A 16334-nucleotide genomic window follows, 5' to 3' on the forward strand; every position below is an offset into this window, starting at 1 on the left:
TTTCATCATGTAACTATGTGAAAAAAATAGGTTTATTTTTTGGGAATTTTAAAAATTAATTTTAGGGTTTACTACCACCTCTTAAAGTTTCTTTATTTTCTTTTAAGAAAATGGTCGTTCCATATTAAACCGGTTAAAGTCCTACCCGTAGGTCTCCGATTTTCATAATTTTTCTTGTAATCGTTACACTAACTAAATAATTTACAAATATGTTCTTTAATATTTTTTACATGAGTATTATTTTTAATATTGATTATTCAAAATTGCGGAAATGGCCAAGCTTCACTGTTTTGGATCACAAAAATGTTATTTCAACAATTAAAAAAATATTAATATATTATTAAAAAAATACTCATTTAAATAATATATGAGTGATATTTTTAGTTGGTGTTACTACAAAAAATAATGAATATCTAAGACATAAAAGTTCAGACCTTAGAAGACCTTAGTTCTCTTCCACTAGCGTGACTCCCCGTATAGCAACCAAGTATCAAATATTATATTAATTAATGATTATGTATTTATCCAATTATAACGTTTAAAAAAAAAAGTTATTTCTTAAGTTTATTTAACGAATTTCCTCTTCAAAATATAAACATTATTGATGCGTAAATATATCCACGCATCAATAATGATTATATTTTTTTCGATACATAATATTATAATAATTTTTTTAAAATTATTTGTAATAATAATGTTTGTTATGTTGAAATAATGTTTAAAACCCATAAATACTAGATTTTATCCAGTAATTTAATAATTTTACTAATACTGGATTAGTATCTCCTATCATGGCAGCGTTGTCATACTATGTCTTGGGGGATAGTTGGCATAACGTGTAGAAGTATTAAAGCTACTGGCCCAAGAAGAAATATGTAATTATGTCTACTAAATATGGAAATAGGTCTTCAGTGGATATGTGTTAATCACCAAACTCTTCTGGTGCAGTCAATTAATTGACAGAGGTCAAGCGAGACAAGTGACGCACAACAGACAATTGACTGTATTGCTTGTAATGTGTTCTAATGACACGGGACCAATCATGACAAAAATAGACTTCCCACCATATTTGAGCGTATTAAAGACCCTTGGGATCATATCAATGCAATGTCATGGTATGCGGTCTAGAGTAGTAGGAAGATATGGCTCATACGGAGTTAATTAAGGGAAACAATGCTGCCTAATTTCTTGAGCATGTGAAACATAGATTTTCAATTTATGTATTTTATAAAATACATAAAAACATTGTGGTATACAAATAGAGATCGCACACATGAGAAAGGGGATTTGTATAGAGCAAACACACTAAGCGCCGGATGGAATATGTTATTGGAAGAAACAAGTAGCGGTGTATTCCTTGAGATGAGAATGATATTTGCAGTAATCTGTTTTATGTAGTCCTGACCAGGCCGTTCGTACGTGCCTACCCATCCGTATGCAGCTCAACATTATTGCTTCTTATACTCCTCTTATTCTTATGTTAAAGGTTTTACTGTTTAAGGACAACTTAACGCAAAATTCATGAACTTTATGAGAGATATGAGAGATAAGGGTGTACTATCGAGGCCTTCATTCATATTCATTAACCCTAAGATACTGTATATTCATTCATATTCTAAATATAACCAATCTGAGAAGGTAGAAATAAAATATATGATAAGATAGACGAAGGTGACCTAAAGAGCACCGGTCTTACATTATTTCAACGCTGGAAGGAATAGGCCTCCAGACATTGTTAAGGGAATGGTTACGCTAACGGAGTACATCAGTTTCTTTACTTAGTGGGTAACAAGGATTAGAAGAAACAGTCTTCAAAACTTGCGGATGTAAGGAATAGAAAGGTGGAAAAGTAACAACTCTAAAAAATACGAGATTACCAACTAAAGACAACCTGGTATAGCACCAAAGGGAAATGCCTGAATCCTTATCTGGACAGAGGGATATTACATATTCCCTGGTAAAACATGGTTTTGAGAGACGTTCTAAAACTGAATTTATTTGGGTTCGTCCAGGTTTTTTATCATACAAGAACATTTATTATAGAAAATTTAAAAGAAAGGAAGGGGAAACAAACTTTTATAATATAACGAAAAAAATCGAATAAATTAAAAGTGATTAGTATAATGAGTTTAGTTATAATTAAATTTGCGATATTAATTAATAGTGGGCAGCCCTTAGAATGGTTTTAATCACCTTTACGCACCCCTCTCTCTTACTCTCCCCACTTTTTGTAAACATAATATCTACTTATTTAACCCTTAATTTATTATTTATTTACTAATTCTATTTTTAAAATTAATTAAACTTTATGCATTTTCTAAGAAACGGAATGGAATAGAGGGTATATACTAACCCGCAATACATAATCATACATTTTTCATTGATAAGACAAAGAAACAGAGTGAGTACAGAAGCTATACAGAACCAATGCGAGTAGCTACAGACCTTTATTATATAGATCACTGTTCTTCTGTTTTGAGCGAGGTCAATCAAAAGAAAAGCTTTTATAAAAGGGGGTACTCATTTTGAAAAGTTGCAATAAATTTAAAATAAAATTTGCAAAATACTTATAATTTATAAAATAGATTATTTAGGGGATTAAAAAAAAGTAACAAAGAACGTTAAGTACTGCTCAACAAAGTTGAACATAGTACAATGTAAAAGTTCCAACAGTAACTTACTACTAAATAGAGGAACTGACAAAACAAAATAGAACAGCATCAAATACCATTAGAAGTGAGGTTAATAGAATTTGTGATGGTCAATGGAAATAGGTCAACGGGAACAGAGATAGAGTTTCCGATAGCCCCTGGCGTTTATTAGTCAGTTCGTCCGGGAATCTGTCCTTCACTGGTCGCTTTGTTCCAACCTAATCCCCAACAACAAGGATACGACCCTCGTTGCAATGGTAAACTTTATATTCGAACGAGGGTACGGCTAGGAAGAAGGTAAACTTTACAACCTGAACAACGATACAACTAAGCGGAAGGTAAACTTTACATCATATTCTCATCTCCATTTAGTTTTTTTCCTGTAAGATAGTGACGCAATGACATATGGGTGTATGCATATGTTACACGTTTTAGTAAAACAACCTATGGAGGTTAGATGTTTTTTAAAACGGCAATTTCCGAGATGTAAATCAAACATCCATTCATAATTTTTTTATGAGCTTATCGATTTTTAACTGTGTGAAACCCGTGATTCAGCGTGTATAACGTGACTCCATGCAACTACCCCAGTTCCAGATTTGTTTATTTTCTGCTTATACATTAAACTTGAAACTAATAGATCATGATCATTTTGTGTATGACAGTATCGTCTTATTTTCCCAATGTTACTCACCTAATGGTTTGGGAATTTCTTAAAAACGAAAAATGGCATATGCAGTTGAAGGATAAGGTCTGTACTGAGCTTATAGCAGACCTGTAGACAATTTATTAAACGTAATATTTTAAAAATAAATCTATAAATTGACTGAATAAATCTTTTTTGAAAACTTTACTCTAATCTTATTCTTAAAATGACTATTTCGTGAAATGAAGTAGATTAAAAACGCCTCGACAGTAATTTCAATCCCGCTAAATGCCTATCTATAAAATCTAGTGTAACGACTCTATTATTGTACGATCAGAAGAAACAGTCAGACCTACCTAACTAAATAACCTGTCAGTTAAAGCTATATCAGTGGTTACGACACTTGCTGCAACAGTTAAAACTATTTCCATGTAATGTAGTACCATCTCTTGCATTCATGAATTTAAAGGTCATTTCAGAAATGTAATTATTTCGTGTTTTTGTGAAATAATGTATTTAAGAAAATAGTGAAATAGCAATGATCAGATAACAATCACAGAAATGACTGTTTCAGAAATATATTTCTTTGTTTGAGTGAATGTTTAAAATATTCAAAAATTATTTTAAGAAATAAACAAATTCGTATAATATCTATTTAACGTATAATATCATTCACATAATCATTATTCCAAAAATAATTTAATCGTGAAATAACCCTCTAATTTATATGATCTCAGGTCTAATTTACTGACACGGAATGGTACTAGATTAAAAATTATATATACTTTACCAAAACACTCTGGTCTAGATTCTCCCATTAGTCAAGCTCAGAGTCGGTTATTACCAAACAGGTAAACAGTTTCATAAGAGTAGTCAAATTCTTGGCATAAAAAAGAGGCTAGCATTGAGAAAAAAATAGTTTTGAAACTTTCCCATCGATTATATTTCATTCCACTGCAAAATCTATTCTAGATTATTTCCCTATTATTATTATTTTTTTTTTTTTTACTTTTTTACAGCTTCAAACATAGTAATGCAATGTAAAACGGCCAGAAAATTATTTCATAACTTATTATAATAATCCGTTTAGGCCACGACTTTAATAATAATAAAAATAATTTGTATTCCAATTTCTGATTCGAAGGCTCAATTTTTAACTTCTGAATTAAACAAGATGCTATATAAACAGAAGTATTTAAATATTTTTTCTATAATGCCACATTTCACAACAAGAAACAAATTAATTTAATATCACAATTATAATAAACATGAAATTAAAATAACAACCGTAACAAAAAAAGTTTTTAAAATTTTAAGTTTTTTTTTTTGTCATTTAACGAGTACAAAAAGAGGAATAATAACAATTTTCTATTCCGTCGCGATGTTATCAATTGACCGTTTATCAGAGACCACAAAACAGTTCAATCTTTATCAATTCGTCAAACATATCTCAAATTTCTTTTTAATGGAAACTCAAGGACTTCAGCTTAATCAGGTAATAATTACAGAAACCATGTGAACAGTGTGACGCAGAGGCAATTCAGATACTGTGACGAATCAAATAAAAATGTTAACGATGATGACGTAAACATTTGGAAAAAATAATTAGTTAAATATAAAAGTGGAACATTATCATCAGATATTGATTATGGAGTAAATGAATATAATAGAGAAAATAAAAATGATAGTTGAAAAAAGAAAATTCACTTTCAGGTTAAAAGAGCTCCGAACTTAATTTCCGATGGGGTGGAAAGTAAATTGATTTATAATTAAAGGACTATGTAATTTTAATTAACGTTAATTGGAAAATAGCCGAGTGAGCGGATTCGATTCCCGATTCGAATCGAAATAACCTCAATCAACCTGAGCCGATTAACACCCTACTGATTAACAAACATAATGACGTATCCTTACCCTAATGAGAATTGCATACTGCATTATACTTACCTATTGTAAACAACAATTACCTGTTTTGGCCTACGATAACCAATAAACAGCCAGTATCAATAAGCAATATTATGTTAGTATAGAATTATTTATTTAGTCAGCTAGTTTTTAATTCTTTTTTTTTCTTCACTGTATTTCAAATTATTTATATACAATTTTAATATAAGTTATAATCAAGTGTGGCCACTGTTTTTTGGCCAATAATATTATTGTAAAATTATAATTACCTTTCTAATTGTTCTAAGGTGAACCGGTCCCAAAATAATAAACTATTTTTCATTCCATTTCAATATATAATGTATTAATAAGTATAATTAAATATGACTAAAAAAATTAACGTAATCTTAACAAAATAAATAAGTGATGATTATATTAAAAAATTATTTAGGATTTGTAAATCTAAAGGTCCTTTTCTTTTATTTTTTAAAATTTATTGATAAAGTTATGTTTTAATAAAGAGAGAAGTGCCTAGCTCCATCGAGTTCATATTAACGATGAATTGAGACCGGATTATCGTGAATTGCATATTTTGTTCTCTAGCTTCTAATTCTGCCAAACCTTATAGAAATTACCGAAATTCATATGACACTAAATTTATTTTGCACAATATTGCAGGGTTTGGGGATTTCCCACAATATTGCACGTTGTGAGTTTTTCTTCACAAAATTGCACACTTTGTGCTAAATTTGTGTTGCATAAATTTTAATGGTTGAACTAAATTGCCCGTATCATACACATATAGGCTGTGTATGCCGATATTTGTTCGTTTGTTTCGTCATTTCAATAGTATCAAAACTAAATATTTCGCTGATGAAAGGTTCATAACATTTTTAATATACTATATAACAAAATTTCCTTAGAAAAACTAATTACTTAAATTAAGATGGTTAAAACTTTTACCCCTGGATTCATTGGAAACTCTAATTTATTTGTTCACTTGATTTATTTTTAATTTAAACTAATAACTCCACCACTCTACTGTAAATGAAGACGTTCTTAGGACAATCATTATAAATGTAACACGATTAATAGCTGAGTGACTTTATTGTGCTATTGTACAACTATAATCCCAATACATTAAAAGAAAAAAAGTAATTCAAAGCGAGAAGTGAACTACTTGAGGATTATTAAGTTTTAAATTCACCTTCTTCAAAGATACCTCAGTTGGAAATATTGTTTTTACAAAAATACGTCACACGCATCAGTGAGCCGGAAAGAGAAGAAAGATAAGATTTATGTTGAAGTCATGACTAAGCTGCCTTTTGTTATTGAAATTCATAAAGTCAAGACCTCTTAAATAAATTCATCTTACCCTTTGTCCTTTTGAATCTGAAAACCTATTCTGGGAAAATTATTGTATCAGTTCTTTACTTACACAACACAATATGATTGGTAAGATCTATATTTTTTAGATTTAGAAAAATAACTCATAAATAAGTAACCAAGGAATAATAATACAAAAAATAATCATTAAAGATTAAAAATTAAAAAATATTTAAGGATTAAAAAAAAATAAAGATTAAAAAATAACAAACAGTCCAATCTGAATTATTCAAACCGATGGACCGACTGCCTATCCTGGACAAACCATTACAACAGTTTCGAATTCTTAATGTTTAATTTTAAATAACCGAAATTATGTATTCTTTATATTTATTTTTTTTTTTTTACCGAGTTTCCGTATTAACCAAACCTAAAACAAATGACAAAATAAAATGGATGGACGAATAATGGAGGGGGAAAGCTACTAGGAAAAGAGAAGCCAAAAATCGCTAGGAAGTGAAACAGCGCCAATCTGTTGAGTACTTTTTAAAAAAAGGTTATTTAGTGTTTCGAAAATGCTGAATTAAGTTAAATGGACTACAAAGTAGAGTCAGAAGGCTGGGTATATACAAAAAATTATGGGAATAGACTTCTCATCTTCAAAAGAAGAATCTTAAGAACAATTTTTAGTATTGTTAAAGAGGGTAGCGCGCCTGGAGAAGAAAGAACGTGGTATTCGCAGGGCTGTACGAAGATGTCCCTCTCAATAGGTTCGTCTGACTGGGGCGACATCGGCAGGCCAAGGACGTCGCGTGAATGGATGAAGTTCACAGACACCCAAGAAGAATATAGTTCGAAAACTAAATTGGAAAAATGAGTTTGTCGGCCAAATGTTAGATGGGAAGATTCAGTGTCGGAGGATGCACGGCTCCTGCTAGGGGTTCTCAACTGGAGAGCTGAGGCAATTGATTGAAAAAATTGAGATATTAAGGTCTTTTTGGAAGAGCTTATTTGGGACGTAATAAGGAGCATCAAGGATTTTACAGACGATTTTGGATTCTAAGGATTGGACACGGAAGGAATTTGATGATGTGGGAGAGCCCCAAAGCTCAATTCCATGTGTCCAAATAAGTCTGATTATCATAGTGCATAAGAGTTTTTTTTTATAGTTAATGGGAAGTTTAGAGCGTTTATCAAATAGGTGTTGTAGAAATCAGAGCAGTTTCTTGTAGTTTCAGTCTAATATGGGGAGCCGAATGAAAAACGAGTGATACTACTAGGTTTTTCTGGAATAAAACAAACTTCAATGGGCGTACATCTTAAATACTTCAATATTTACTTTTTAATTACATTTATTGTAACAGTTGTATAACCTAAGTAAAACATGAACCATTTTCTGACAGAAAATAACGCACTTTTTTTTTATTACTAAAAGTCCTTTTTACTTCTAAAACAGCCGGCATTATTATTCCCTCAAACTATGGTAAGTAGAGTCATCAATTATGACTCTTAGGTGTATGTAATTTTTATTAAAGTAATCAAATATTGGGGTGAAATAACGTCTTTTTTCCCTAGGCTCTTAGATTATTAGTACTCCTATTTCTTCTATAACCAAATTTCATATGAAGTTAAATTTAATATTGAAACTCATAACCGCCTATTGTTGATAGAATTCTAAATAGCATTGTTTTGGATCGGAAGGGTGAGTTAATACGGTGAAGTTAAAAAATCCCCGGCCCCAATACGAGCTATCGGAGAGGGCCAGGTGCTGTAAGCTCAGTTAATACCTGCCTTACATATTTCACAAGTCCGACCAACGCCCTTCTATTATTCCCCCAAGTGCTCCGTCGGATTTGCCTGATCCCTTTCAAAGCCTTCGCTGGAGCAGTTCAGCAAATCCTACATATCCGAGACCCGTTTGATTCCAACCTTTAATATAATATTCTATTTTCATATATAGTCGGAATAAACGTGACGATACTTAATTTGAAGGGATCTTCCACTCGAAGAAGGATTATTTTAAATAGAGTTCATTAAATAAACAACTCCACCAGACCATATGGTAAAACCTATCGGTCGGTGCTTAGAATAAACCTTAAAAATGAGTTGAATCTATGCTGTAATGTTTTATTTCAATTAGTCAGGCTTTTCAGAGACAGCTAGGCTCGTAAGATGCATAAAATTTAAAAACCTCATCTTAAGAGAGGACATAAGATGCGTTCAGTAACAAACCCATCTCAGTCAATTTTATAATATTAATTTTTATTTTTTTTTTTATCTAAATTTTACTCTTTCATCATAAGGTACAAGAATTTCTTCTAAAAACATATTGCACCTGACCTGGGTGGTTATGGAACTGAATGCCTCAAATGAAGTGAAATAAAATTCATTGCTTTACAAATGGCACATCTCACATATAAAAGTTATTTTTTTATTTTGTGCTTAATGTATTCCATAGATTTCTGTACTGTAGAGTTACTTTGTGAGTCCTACATGTTTTTATACAGTGTAGAACGACTCCAGTAAGGAAAGTAGTATAGGGCATTACGTTTGTAATACGCCCATCCAATTCAAAATAAAATTTTACAGTTTTACGGAAAAGGACGAACAATAATAATTTATTGTTAAGCTTAATCGATTAATAGAAGAAAAAAAATTAAACTAATACTGAAAAATAATATGGTACAATTAATTACAAATGTAATAAGAGATATTACTGTTCAAATAAAATAAATTGTATAAAATTTAAGTCTAAAAACATTCTTTATTTCTTTAAAAGTGCAACGTTTAGGCCAAGTCGGCCATCCTCAAGAACCTCAAAAGGGCAAATATTGTGATAACAAAGTTTAACAGTGGTATATTAATTTGAATTAAAAGTTTTAATATCAATATAAAGAGTGACAAAATTGGGTAATTTTGACTGAAATTAGTGACCTGGGCAGGATAGTTTTCAAGATTGTCCTTGAGGATGTCCGAATTGGCCGAAACGTTGGACTTTTGAAGAAATTAAGAATGTTTTGAGACAAATTGAATCAAATTAATTTTATTTAAGCAACAATAACCAATCTCAAGAAAGCGAAAAAAGAGATATTACATTTCTTAAGAATGGAAAAGAAGTAAGTCATAAATGCAGTATCTGCAATACCACGACTGAAGCACCCAGACAGATTTTACTACCAAAAAGATGGTTGAGGATGTGGTAAAAAAAGAAATACTAAGTATATAAACTGTTTTTAACATTAGAAGGTTTTCTTCTAATAAAATGTTTTTTTGAATACTCCTTCATATTTCATACCTATTTTTACTTTCACTTACATATAGATGCAATATACAGTGAGGAAAGTATTGCAATCGAGCAAAATTTCGAATTGGAGTTTTCGACGTAAATACATGTTTTGAGGTCCTCTCAAGTAGAGGTAGTCTCGAAAAATGATCTGTGTGTGTCTTTGTTTTGATAGTCCAGCTCAAAAATGAAACTGAAACTACATACTTAAGGCCGGTATATGCATGGAATGTGACAAAATTTTGTCGGTAAAATCAACTAACCGATACCAACAGCAATATTATAGAATCGATTTTTCACATTTTTTTACGATTTTATCGTAAACGACCCTAAACGATTTATATTATACAGATAAATCGGAGTATTGAGGATTTTACGAAGGATTTTGGGTTGTAAGGATTGAATACGCGAGGAATTCGAAGGTTTAGTGGAGCCCCAAAGCTCAACTCCATATGTCAAGATTGGCCTTATTACAGTCATGTAGATCAATCTTTTGTAATGTGTTGGAAGTTTAGACCGTTTGTCTAGTAAGTGCTGTAATAGTCGAAATCGACGTGCAGTTTCCTGTCTTTTCAGTCTGGTGTGAGGATTCCAGGTTAATCGCTTGTCCAAATGTAGTCCAAGGTAGCGGATCTGTTCGAAGGGGTAAGAGTAACATCGTTAAATGAAACTGTAGGGCAGCTCTTAATACTTAAAAACAAAGTTTGACCTGTTAATATATCTCCCGTCCCTCATATCTCCCGTTGGTATACTGAGTTGATGAGTTTCTATTTAACCTCCCGAAGACAATATCTCCTTCATTTTTTCCTATTTCAAGTGTTTAAAATTAAAAAACCGACCGATATCCTCGAACTCACCACTCAACGATCATCCACCTACTAATTAAACACCAGATTCCAACCGATCGATTAATATATGCCCTCCCACAGAAATGCCTCCTTCACAAACCATTCCTTCACCTACCACTCAACCAAACCTCAGCATCTTTGTAAGCAATGTATATAGTCGTTATTGATTACTATCATAAATTATAATATAACCTAAAGTTTTTATGGGATTTCAATATTTATACTGAAACTTATAAATTTTAGGAAGATAGTCCGGGTGGCGGTCAATAAAGGTATCAAAATAGTAAAAGAAAACAATTTATTGTTAACCATAGTTTCGCCCCACTCTACAAGGCTGTCAGATTGAAACAAAGACAACTGCCAAGCACTAGACAACAGCCAGTTTTCATCTTTTTTTCAAACTCACAGCCCTGACGAAGCCCTGCAAAGTTTGGCAAAATGTTGGTTAACAATAAATAGTTTTCTTTTACTATTTTGATACCTTTATTGACCGCCACCCGTATTATCTTTCTACAACCTACTCCACATGGTCAACTATCTTCTTTCAATATAAAAATTTGGAATATCTGCAAAACAATTAATCTCGAAGTGTGAACCATATTCTTAGGGGACATTTGTCCCAGAATAAAATTACTTTTTCATTTCAACAGCATTTATCCTACTTCACTCGCATTAACGATCTTCTCACTACAGAAACAAGACAAAATACTGCAATTTCCCTTGTATATTTATATACTCCTTGTATCAGTTGTTTTCTCGTGTAGTCAGCTATAATACTGAAGTAATGTGTGAGAGTTTGAATATCAGGCAAATCAAATCCAATTCATTTCATCATAAAAAATTATGCGTGCCATTGAAAGTTATGAACTCATTAATTTCTCTAAAAACAAGATAAATGGATTTTACTAAACCACTTTGATTTTATTTTTAAAAAAGATAAGAAATTTCGTAATGATAATTCATCTATTTGATCTACAATTCTTCATTTAAGAACTTAATTTTTTTTTATACAAAAACGTAGACACCAGAAAGATCCCTCCAGCTTTTATTTTCGTTGAAACATTTTTAAAAAACAGACCTACCTGAAGCAAGTAGAGTCCCCAGAGATATATTTGAATGCCAGCTTGAATAAATAAGTTTCCTCGGATCCTCGGAACCCAGAAGGCAAGACCCACAGAACTAACGTTGAATTCCGTCATACTGCTATAAATCCACCATCAAAGATAAATATCTCCACCATAATATACACAACTCGTGTCGAATTTAAATTCCTTTTCGTGATTTAGCATTATTGCATTACATTCAATATTAAAAAAAATTAAATGAGAGAAACATTAAAGAAAATCAAATAAAAGAAACAATCATTGATTTTAACAAATTGATGTCGAGACACGTATAAATACGTTTTACAACTTTGAGGAGTACGGGTCACGTAGCTCCGCCCTCATGTCGTCCGCGTACCATATGTCAAAAAGCTACCAATCGAAAAAAATATTAATTATTAAAGCACTCTATTCACAACTAAAATAATATCATGGAAACATTGTTGAATTTTTTTAATTAATAGTAAAATTACATTCCACAGCAATTTAGTCAATATTTTCTATAATACTAAATTAAATTAAGCTATCTTGTACAGTCCCCAGAGATATATTTGAATGACAGCTTGATAAATAAGTTCAATCATAAATTTTTTCTTTACAAAATTTAGTTAAAATTGTAAGTATAAGGTTGAAATAATAAGACCTCGCTGTCAACCTATGTTTTTCATTCATTAATATTACATTGAAAGATAAATAAGTAAGACTTACTTTACAAAGTCCATTACCTGAAATTTGGACAATACAAATCAAATGATTTTTTTTTAAATAGAAAATTAATTTAATCTGTCTTTAATCCATAAAAAAGGTTGATTAGAGAGGCTTCAATACGTTTTGAAAATGATCACTTAAACTTTGATACATATGCATCATTCTCGAGACATCTTTAAAGAATTCTTTAAATTAAAAAAAATATATAAAAGTATTCTGCAAGACTTCTATACATATCATTATACCAATCCTATACATATCATTAAACAAAAAGCTACAAAATATAGATATAAAAGGAAATACATTTGAGTTGGTAGAAAGGTTTAAGTATTTAGGGTATACTGTAACTAGAAAAAAACTAAATACATGAAGATCAAAGGAAATAAATGCAAGGTTAAAGATGGGAAATGTTTGTTATTTTTTATTTCAAAATCGCTTAGCTCGTGTATTCTATCCAGAAACTTAAAAGTCAGAGTCTACAAAACTATTATCCTTCCTACTATTCTTTACTGATGCGAAAAGTAAAGAACGGATGAATTTTACAATACGGGAGGAATAATGCCTTTAAGTTTTTGAAAAGGACATTTTTTATAAAGATTTATTGTTATATTTTATTAATTATCTTTTCTATCTTCCAGTATTAGAAAAAAAAGTGAATCAAAGAACACTTTCAAGCAACCTAATTTTCAAATGTTTTCCAAGAGTCAGGAACATGGATGTACAATGTTCGGCTTAGTGATCGGCAGACTTCTACGGGTTGGGAACCACTGGTTATATAATGATAAGTTTTATTTTTGTTTTAATATTAAAAAATCATTAATATTTTTAAACAACGTTTCTTAGGGCACTTAATGTATTTTTTACCCAACTTCAAGAATTATTTGAAAATGTGTTTTTGTTTACCTTCAAGGTTTTTCATCTTAAGCGACGAAACACATTAAACTAATTATATTTGTAGGTAACGGGAAATTCTAAGCTATATCACGGATCCAAGGTGAATATTAAAACATGTTTTATTAAAGAAAAAGGTGTTTTTCACTCCTCATTAAGTATAAGAAATATTCATGAAATCTACACATAAACTATACATACAAACGATATTCGCGATTCACAATTGAAAACTTTAATAGGAAGGTACAAACAATAGAACTATATTTACAGAACAATACCCACAATGACGTAAAAAAAAACTCAGTCAGAATTTCAATGAGAAATTCAATCATTCAATCACGTGGATATGATTTCACTCTGCAAAGGAATTGAATATTTTCATTTTTATTATTACAAAATATCTCAAACAACGTAAAATAACAGACTGTGTACAACCTAAAATGGATTTATTTTATTCCTTGTTATTTTGTAATTTTCTGATTTGTTAGTACCAGACATATCAATTATTATTCAGACATGAGTAAGCCACAGTAGACGTACGTATTACTAGCGGTTAACATGAAATACTAAATAGACATAAGTAAAATGAAGGCATCCACAAATCTTCGAAAATATATTTCCCCAACGAAGAAAACGAGAAATAATAAATTTGGGATAAAATGACCCATTTCGTTTGCATTTGGCCAGGAGCCAATGTTCCGAGAAATGTACCACAATCGTATTTCACCCTAAAGGGGAAATTTCGACTCCTGTAGTCTTCAAATGTAAGTGAATTGTTTTTCAATTTCTTCCCAGAATACTCAACTTTCCTCGTAGAAATAAAAAATTCTCCTTATTCAATTTTCTATAAATTCGTAGTAATGTTCTCAATGGAAATTTCAATTAAAATAATACATAAGCCTCGATGGTTAAAGTGTCGGAATATTAATCCATATCGTCAAATTAAAAATCAAAAGTCATCATCATAATATTAAAAGCCAATAATTCAATATTCGTGTTTAAATTTCTAATAAGACATTTTTATTATTTAATATATATTATAACCGTATTTGCACTAGTAAGACTACTTTGTTTTCAGTAGAGATTTTAAAGTCACTCTTGTATGCTCTTTGGTCCTTTTATGTATTGTTAGTTAGATTCAATTCTTTCTAAATATCTAACTTCATATTAAACTTTTTTTTTTTAACAAGATTATTTGTATTTTATAATTCTAATTAATTTCTATTTCTATTTTAGATCATTAATTTTTTTTATTTCTAGTTAATTCATACTGTATTTACTTTAATTTTATTATATTTATAATACATTCATAGTGGCCTTTCAGATTCTTTGTACCAGTTTTATAATTTATTCTGTTTTAACATATTTAGCTAATAAATAAAGACAAAATTTACTGAAAATTAGATTGACATTATGTTCAGTAAAAATAAAACAATTTTTTGAAATTAATATGAAGACTTTGACATCCTCTTAACCACAAAAAAAGTAGGTAGCTTAGCAGTAAAATTTGATCAAAAATTATTTTTGAGATACTAATCAAATAGCCCTTGGTAAAAAAATTATTTTTTTTTTTTTTATTGTTCTTATTGTTGGTTCTTCTCAGTCAGTCTTTTTATCTATTGTTCAATATCCTTTCCATACAAGAAACATGTATGGAAAGGATATTAGGCATACATATACTTTTTTTTTTGTCAAACAAAAAATTAATTCTATTTACCTAATAATAATTCTTATTAATTTCTCTTATTATTTCTTTTTATATTTTACTATTTTTCATATTTTACAATTTTTCATAGAAAGGGGATGGTTGTTTAATTTTTTTTTTTTCAATATTGTGTGTTAATAAATAAAGATAATATTTATTGGAAGTTATTCATTTGAATATATAAAAAGAAAACAATCTTTAGAAAGAGTAACAGATTATTCAAAATTCACATAACCACAAAAGGATATATTGGGTTGGTTTTAACTGCAGTTTAATGATTTGATGAGTTGATAGGAACAAATCTATAGTAAAACAACTTAATTTGGATCGAAAATCATTTTTGAGATATTAATAAAATTACCTATTTTGCTCAAAACAAATTTTGTCTTTAATGTGATCCGTCATCATCTTAAGCAATTGTCTCGCAAAGTTAGATCACTGAGCCGATTTCGATAAAATGTTATTAGGAAATATTTCCAAGATCGATATAAAAGCCAACAAAGGGAAAATGTCTTAAAATTATATTAAATTAAAACCTACCTCAAACAAATCTACATTAATGAACTGCTAAGATTTGTGGTCGCTTTGTTCCTGGTTACATGGTTATAAATAAATAAATAAATTTTTATCACTAATTCTGAGCTAAAACAAAAATTCAAAGTAAAGATACCATTTTGGTTAAGTATTAATATCTTCTCAAAAATCAGGAGTTTTGTTTTCTCAAAACTAACCGGAAAGTAATATTTTTTGAATAATAAAAACATAAGATTTGAAAACTAATAAAATCAATAATTCGAAATTTAAATATTTTATATTATATTTTAATGAAATCTTTAATAACAACATGAGATTAAATAATTGGTATTTTTGAACATCTAAAAGCTGACTGGTATAATTAATTAGTTGAGGAAGTACGTTGATAAAACAGAACAATCGATTTTTTTAAAATAATTCTTAAAATTAAAATACTGTAACTATATTTGTACTATTGTTATTTTATTTATTGAGGCTGTACACATTCCAGTGCCTTAGAGTTGAAGTTACAATGATTAATGGCTGACACAAAGAGCAAGAGAGAAATAAGAGCAATAATTCTTTCTACAGAAATATAAGACATCCTTATACATTTAATATATATCTATACACATATTTATGTGGTAAGCGATCGATGAATTAAGATAATAGAGCTCAAGCTCTGTTCAAGAGAAAATGTTTTTTGGTAAAATGAGTAGAAGAGAAGTTAAGAAAAATATCGAACCAATGGATAGAATCAACAATTATGGAATAGC

General features: G+C 30.0%; 2 protein-coding genes across 13 annotated transcripts in view; one reads left to right on the forward strand and one right to left on the reverse strand.

Moving 5' to 3' along the window:
• Nucleotides 1-16334, reverse strand: part of CASK (peripheral plasma membrane protein CASK) — a 934116-nt gene that overhangs the window by 903722 nt on the left and 14060 nt on the right. The gene's annotated exons all lie outside the window — the stretch shown is intronic.
• The window catches only part of LOC106677907 (protein PET100 homolog, mitochondrial), a 70341-nt gene that overhangs the window by 16711 nt on the left and 37296 nt on the right, over nucleotides 1-16334 (forward strand). Inside the window, exon 1 of one of the 2 annotated variants that reach the window (XM_014416113.3) lies at nucleotides 2832-2989. The exons of the other annotated variant lie outside the window; for it this stretch is intronic. The gene's annotated coding sequence lies outside the window, so the exon portion shown is untranslated. Of the gene's footprint in view, nucleotides 1-2831; nucleotides 2990-16334 lie in introns of those variants that run through there. 2 annotated transcript variants of the gene reach the window in all.

The sequence above is a fragment of the Halyomorpha halys genome, unplaced genomic scaffold, assembly GCF_000696795.3.
Source record: "Halyomorpha halys isolate HHAL.00 unplaced genomic scaffold, Hhal_1.1 Scaffold111.1, whole genome shotgun sequence".
NCBI lineage: Eukaryota > Metazoa > Arthropoda > Insecta > Hemiptera > Pentatomidae > Halyomorpha > Halyomorpha halys.